This window comes from Globicephala melas, chromosome 3 (genome assembly GCF_963455315.2).
Source record: "Globicephala melas chromosome 3, mGloMel1.2, whole genome shotgun sequence".
Lineage (NCBI taxonomy): Eukaryota > Metazoa > Chordata > Mammalia > Artiodactyla > Delphinidae > Globicephala > Globicephala melas.
This window is the reverse complement of record NC_083316.1, coordinates 79,507,734-79,515,541: the sequence shown is the minus strand read 5'-3', so window position 1 is coordinate 79,515,541 and position 7,808 is coordinate 79,507,734. Positions and strand designations below refer to the sequence as shown.

Here is a 7,808-nt window from a genome sequence, read left to right as displayed (position 1 = left end):
GTGATTATGTGTGAAATGTAGTCATCTCTACAACAAATTGCTATTTTTTCAATGCCGCAAAAAGGAAATGGAATTCTGTTTCCAAAATGCCACAGGTCCAAATCTGTACTTCATGTGTTCCAACCTCTGTAACCACCAGAGGGCAGTATGAATCCACCCATTAAAAGGAACCATAGAAAAGACAGGTGTTCTGCAAAATTTTTGCTCTGAGAGTCTTAAAAATAATTTTTAAAATTATGAATCCCTCCAAAAAGTTTGTCATATCTAAAAAATTTCAAAATAAGGACATAATTTTTGTATGTTATAATAAAGGATATCATTTCTGGTATATTTTGAAATATTTATATTTTAAAATAAAATTTATATCACCTTTTCCATATATCCAAAGGAAACTAAATACTATGGCCAACTTGATACCCATCACCATCCATTCAAAAATAAAATGGTGGATGTAGTGGAGGGAGGACCCCAGGTGGTCCCCCCCACCCCTGCCCTACCTGGCCTCATCCTTGTATTTTACTAATTAAACAATCTCTTGTTTTTTAACCCCTAAAAAATATACATGGAAAAAGCTTTCTTAAGCAATTGGAAAATTTGCATTTTTCTATTTTCTTCTTAACTTGTATATAAATTCCACTTTCATTACATCACATATACTTGTAGGGTTTTTTTGGATCACCCTCTCACACTTTCCTGCAACAAAAATACATACATAAATCCAAATATAGTTTTTAAAAACTTCAAGTGACCATAATTATTACAGATATTACTAATATACAATTAATCACAATAGCATACATGTATTATAAACATTGATATAGAATTATTAAACCTAAAAAGTAAAATTGTATTTTAAATGTAGATATTAATGAGGTGAATGAGGATATATTTATTTCAGAATAAGACAGGATTCAGCATCAGTTTTATTTTTATTATGCTGACAAACTCGATCATATCAATAAGTAGATGGAAATGGAAGGAGTTTTGTTCAGGCAATGTCACAAAGTTATTTGAACCCCTCCCAGGTTACATGCTGAAAGTCACATAGTGATTGATCATCAGAAATGTTTTAATGATCTAATAGTTGACGACTGGATTAGATCTTCCTATTTTGTGCTAAGAAATAATTGAAAACTATTTGATTTGCATAATGATTGTTACCCATTCATTAGAGTCATTCACTTGCTTAAGCAATATTTTGAATTGTCCCCTGGCTTGATGCTCCAGAGGTTTTTCAAATCAGAGCATTGTTCCATGGGAAGACTAGGGATGGTTGAGGGATATGCATTTCAGGTGTTAATTGGGAGAAGGCTGGTTATGAAGAGGGAGCAGGCAAGGAAAACAGCATGATCTTCAACTTCAGGGATGGCTTCAGGCAGAACAGTTCTAAGAAATATTACCTATGAAACAAGAGGATCTGGAAATCACATGCACATATGCCTTAGAAAGTCTTCATGTGCTTCAGTTGGAAGATTATTGTCCTAACTAACTTAAAACAAAATAAAAACACAGAACTTCTCTCACTTCCGGACTTTTGAAATCAATTGAGTTGAGAACATGTGATGAAAACTGAGAAGTACGCATGCCCCCAAATCTGATTTTAATCTAAGTAAACATATTATTTTAAGGTCCAATGAAGAAATTTCTTTCTCCAAATCAATGTGCTTATTAGTCTATACCTTCTTCTAATTCTTGTTCTTATCATCATAGATATGCTTTTGTATTCTGCATTTTAACTGTCTGAAATATACTTTTTATTGAAATTAAAAATACTCATAATACAAAGATAGAGATACCTCCACAAAGCTTTTATGAAAAAGAACAGTCCCGGGTCTTAATCAGCTCACCACAGCATTGCTTACCTCCCTTTTTAACGCTCTTGCCCCGTCTTATGATTGTAACCGACATATACCAAAATACAATGTGGGTATTGCTGCTTTTCTGTCTTACAGTTTTAGGCATTAACTATTATAACTTTCCATTATGAAAGATGAGGATTCAGTTCAATTTCACCTCCATCTGCACCCCACAGAGTTCCCATGCTCCAGTCTTCCCTGTATAGATGCAACTTTAGCATGAAACACGTTCAGTTTCCACATTATGAGGGTCATGTTCAACACTATCTGCACCTGAGCCACATACTCAGTGCACTGTGATTACTCTGTCTTGCCTGCACAACATTTCATTTTCCTTGGAATTTTTAATAGTTTTCTATGTACTCAACTCAGTTCCAAACTCCCCCTGAATTGTATGTCTTCAGTTTATATGTTCAGACATGTTAGGTTTCAATTTCATCTTCTTGAAGAAGTCTCTTCCAAAGTCTTCTGACCTTTCCTATTTGGGATGGGGCTGCCTCTAGCCTGCTGCATGACCATGGCCTCATTTAGGAATTCTGTCGGCTTCCTTCCTGCGATGGATCCCCTGGTTCCTGGATCCTCTAGTTCCTCCTGGGTTTATCCCCTTATCCTGGTGGAACATATTCTCCAGTAGCATTCTGAGAAAGGATGAATAGGAATTAGGTTTTTGAAAGTGTATTTCTAAAAATATCTTTTTTTTTTTTTCAAATCTGCAACTTAATTGATAATAGAGAAGCCTTTAAAAATCTAGGTTGGAAATCATTTTTTCTTTTTTCAAACCAGTGGTTTAGGAGAACATGTTGCTTTCCAATCCTTGTCCATATTGTAACATCTTCTTCTCCTCCTTCTTGAATCATTCATTGTGCCAGACACTCACAATCTGATCTGCAAATTCTTTAAGATCATATATGCTTCCGGAAGCCTTTGAAAAAGCTTTGGAAAAAAAAAAAAAGAGCTCAAAATTTCAAAAATAAAGTAAATGGAAGTTTTATAAGTCATCACTGAGGAAAAAAAGAATTGCCCTTTGAATAACCTTTGCAATCGTTTTCCATCTCCTATATACTAATTCTTCACCCTCAGGCACTGGTCTACTCACCACCACTTACCTCAGTTTTCACGCTTCTGTACCTTGCATGTACATTTCTGGCTCCTGAAATATATCTATTAGCAAAGTCTTACTTGTCCTTCAATTCCCACTTTATTTCCTATGTTCTTTGTGGCATTTTCACCATTTACTTCTTAAAAAAAAAAGATACTTATTACATTTTGAACATTTTATGTAAACTAACAGTGGCTGTGGGCCACTTTATAGCCAAAGTTTAGCCGCTAATTTTTAGGCAGATCAAAAAACAAGAATTCATCACAATTTACAAAAGGGGAACAATACTTAAAATACGAATGATCTTTGTTTCAAACCATGGAGAAGAATGACAGTGTGTGCAGTCTTCATGAAGGTAGCGTAATGAGGTTCCACATCTGGGGGATTTCTTATTTTGATCTCTATTTTAACTGGATTAGAAAATCACATTTGTGTATCATTAAGAATGGGAGAAATGTTTTGATAATCAGTTTTCCATGTTTGTATTGTACATAACATTGAAGTTAGATTGCTCACTGAAAATAACTTTCATCACTTTGCTGGACACTGTGTAGATGAGTTATTACACTGAAAACAACACCAGCAACAATAAAAACCTATAAAGTTGATTGTTTCAACATATAAAGTTGAACTTATAGGTTTCATTTAGCTGTGGAACATTCTTTATGCTTTGTTTTAGCATTTAAGTAGAGACAAGGTTTGTACTCTAATATATCATTGATTTCATTCTCTGAAGGATGAAAAAACATCAAGTGCTTGTAAACAGTCAAACTCAGCAATGCAGTGATTTGAACCCAAATTTTGTCTTCTTAGGAGAATTTATCTTCAACATTATTTTCAGTCAAAATCTTATTTTCAAACTTAAGCCTTGTGGAATTTTGGTCTTGAATTATTAGATTCTGGCTAATCACTAGAATAATAACAATATGAAAGTAAAAATACTGTCTTCACTGGAATTTTCATTGTCATGATGAACTGTCTTATTTCATCTCTCCTTTTACAAACTCATGAGAGCAACTTTCCCTTCAAAAGCCAGTTTACTGTGATATGTAAAAGCAGAATCATTTACTTATTATTTCTTCACATAACATGAGGAAAAGCAGCTATAGTCATCACAACAATTTAATTATATTAATAATTTTCACAACTTCATTTAGTGGCAAATCATGATTAAATGTCATATATTCTACATAACTGTTCTCTGTAAATAAAGCAGTGTGTAAATTCGCATTAATGTATAAATTATTTGCAATTTACGTCTCTTCCTTCCTGCATATCAGTTGGAGTGTTTTGAGCTACATTTATATTCTATATCAGAGGGTCAGCAAACCCTCTGTAAATGTCCAGAGAGTTAATATTTTAGGTTTTGCAGGCCTAAATGTAGCATCAAAGTAGCATAGACGATATAAAGATGAAAGCGCTTGTGTTAAAAAAAAACCGTATTTATGAACACTGAAATTTTAATTTCACATAATTTTCACATAGCAGGAAATATACTCTTAATTTTTTTTTCCCATTTAATAATATAAAAGCTACTGCTAGCTGGTAGGCTAATAGGTGGTGAGTCAGACTTGGCCTGTGGGCTATAGTTTGCTAACCCCTGGCCCATATCATGCCTCAAAAAGAAACCAGTTAACAAAATGAAAAGTCTGTTCTTACGTAGCCTGGGTTTTCAGTAAAAAGCAAATAAACAGTAAATCATCACATACTTCTACCTTATAAGTTTCGCATAGATGCCAAAATCTGAACCATACTTTGACCACTGGTGATTAACAATGAAGTAAACGATCTGCTAGCACCCAGAAGAAAATGATTGCTCATCCACATTATGTGCCATTCATTTTATATAACAACTAACAGTGTCATTTGAATAAGGAATTTTACCAGTAGCCGTTCATTGGCAGGCACATGAGAATATTTAATTGTTGGTATTCAAGTTTCATAATACATTTGTTATGTCCCATCCCAGACACTTTTATTCTCTTGGTACAAATTGTAGCTGAAAAGATCTCAGCTCAAACTCAATTTCTCTTTAAAAAAAAGTGTGTATTCATAAGAATTCATGAGAGGGTGTGTGTATATTTATATCTTGATTCATGTCTTTCATCAATTTTAGAAAATATTCAGGCATTATCTCTTTGAATATACTACTCTTCCATTCGCTCTAACATTCCCTTCTGGAACCTGTGTTTTACATATGATGGACCTCACATTCTATCAGCATGCCTCTTAAGCATTCTTTAATTTTTTTTTACTATAAACTATTTTAAGCATAAAATAGAGAAGTTATAGAAAACAATACAACCCACACCAGTAAGTCAACTTCATCAGACCATAGCATTTTGCCATATATGCTTGTTATACATATTGTTGAGATAAATTATAGATATAATTGAAATCTCCTGGATACCTTCCCAGAATCTTTCCCTTTATGCCTCTCCCAAGTTGACAATGATTCACTTTTTAATATTTTTGTTCACATAACGAAATAATATGTCCTAAAATTTTGTGTCAAAGTTAAATATTGCAGATGTATCAATCTTTTTTTCATGTAGTTTGCTTCTTGTGCTTTTAGTATATGGTTTAAGAAATTCTTACTTAATTTAAGGTCATGAATCAATCAATCAATCTATATTTTCTTCTCAAATTTAAAAAGGTTTTTCTTTTAACATTTATGTCTTTAAATCATCTGGAATTTATTTTCATCTAGAGTGAGGTAAGGATACAATGCCAATTTTTGCATGTGAATAAGCAACAGCTCAAGCACACTTTATTAAATACTTCATTCTTTTCTCACTGATTTGAATGATCAATTCCATTATATATCAAGTTCCTATTTATGCTCGGGTCAACTTCTGACCTCTATTCTGTTTTCCTAGCTTGTTTTTCTCATTCTGAGGTAGTTTCACACTGTTTTAATTGTTATGGTGTTATATAGTTATAGATAGCTGGTAATCATGCTGTTTGGACATGTTTTTCTTCCGAATTATTCTGCTTTCTCTCTAATAAAGCATACAATATTGACCTTTTTTGGTTTTAGTCTTCACAGCAATAAAGGGTAGGAGGTATATAAATATGAATAAATATCAGTCTGTGATATTGGTCATTTGCCTGCCTTCAGAAAAAATTTCAGCAGTTATGTAATGAATAGCATTATTTTGCATAGTTTTGTAAAACTGTGATTGATTTTACAAGACTAGTCACTATGCAAGAAATCCCCTCCAGCTATATGCCACTACAGACAAGTGTTTTAACAGATAATGCACTGGGACTGGTGGCAGTGGATCAATTTTCCAATAAAGTTCATTTATCTTATATTCACCATCGTACGTAATCACACTTTTCTTTTTGGCTGCTTGTGCAAAATCATTACAAGTTTAATTTTCCTTGCTCTAGCTTATGAAGATTCACATTCTACATTCACCCTGGAGTTCTGCTCCCTATCTATATTTCCACTTTTATTCTTTTTTGTTGCTGTTGTTGTTTTGTTTTTTTGCAGTACGCGGGCCTCTCACTGCTGTGGCCTCTCCTGTTGCGGAGCACAGGCTCCGGACGCGCAGGCTCAGCGGCCATGGCTCACGGGCCCAGCAGCTCCACGGCATGTGGGATCTTCCCGGACCGGGGCACGAACCCGTGTCCCCTGCATCAGCAGGCGGACTCTCAACAACTGCGCCACCAGGGAAGCCCTCCACTTTTATTCTTAGTTGCAGTATTTATACTACCACTTTCATCACTCCTTTTAATCTTTAAAGAACTATTTTTAAGCTATGGATATACTTCCTTTGAATTAGAATGATAGCAATGAAGAATGAAAGTTTAACAGATTTAAGTGATGATACTTAATTGACTTGAAAGCACCATGAGCATTGAGATAATATTTCAGTTTAGTTGAATATCAAGCAAGAGTTTCTTGATCAAATAGTCCAAATAGCACATGTACAGCCTCTAAACGTTTAGAAATCATTAAAACATAATGAGATTTTAGCAAAAATTATGATTAATATTACATTTCAAATTTATAAAATATATGCTAACAGCTGTACTGTGTTTCAGAGAAGTAGAACTTTAACAATCTGAAGATAATGAACTCAGATAATTACATATGAACCAATAAGACCCCAGGTCTCCACTCAAAAACTGGCTCAGAGGAACAACTTGGAATCACCCAGGCCTTTCTTGGTACCTGGTTTCTCCCATTCCTGAGCCTTTCAGAAGAGCTGCCGGGCAAACTGACTTGCTTCCCACTGGTATCTACCTTTACCTTTATCTGCATTGGGTGTTTCTTCACTCTGGTAGATGAGTGACCGTTCCCCTATTCACTTCTGACTTACACCGGGTTTAGGAAATATGGATTTATTTTAGTATCGTCAAAAACTGAGTTTCTGTTTCTTTTCTGTTCTCATTTTGGGGCTGATTTTAAAGTGGATAACAGGCAAAAAGATTTTTTTTTTTTGCCATTTTGTACCTGATAATGAGATTAGTCTTGTCTGAGATGATAATGCCTCTTTCAGCCTCTGAATTGTCCAGACCCAGACACAAGGGTGTAATATCAACCCAGGAGGAGAGGAGCACAGCACTTGGGAGTAAAGAACTCATTCAAGTTTACTCAGCTAATCAACCCAGATGTCCGTGATTTTCAATAATTCAAGAAACAATTTACAGCCTGCTGCACTAAAAATCTCCAAAAGAATCCTTGAAACAATCGTGGAAAATCTGTTCCTCCACTCTCAGGATTTCTGGAGACTTGGGTTACTTATTCTCAGGCAGCTAACAGCACTATTAACCGTAAGATAAGATGAACGACTGAGGCCATTCACTAGGGCTTGCATGTCCTATAAAGAGGTGGGAAACAC

The 7,808-nt window shown here is 34.6% G+C and overlaps 1 protein-coding gene across 4 annotated transcripts in view; it reads right to left on the bottom strand.

Moving 5' to 3' along the window:
* Positions 1-518: 518 nt before the first annotated feature.
* RGMB (repulsive guidance molecule BMP co-receptor b) overlaps positions 519-7,808 on the bottom strand; it is a 46,228-nt gene continuing 38,938 nt past the window's right edge. For 2 of the 4 annotated variants that reach the window (XM_060296048.1, XM_060296044.1), the window contains one exon: positions 519-2,789. The gene's annotated coding sequence lies outside the window, so the exon portion shown is untranslated. The remainder of the gene's footprint in view (positions 2,790-7,808) is intronic. The other 2 variants (XM_060296045.1, XM_060296046.1) reach the window with 2 other exon arrangements.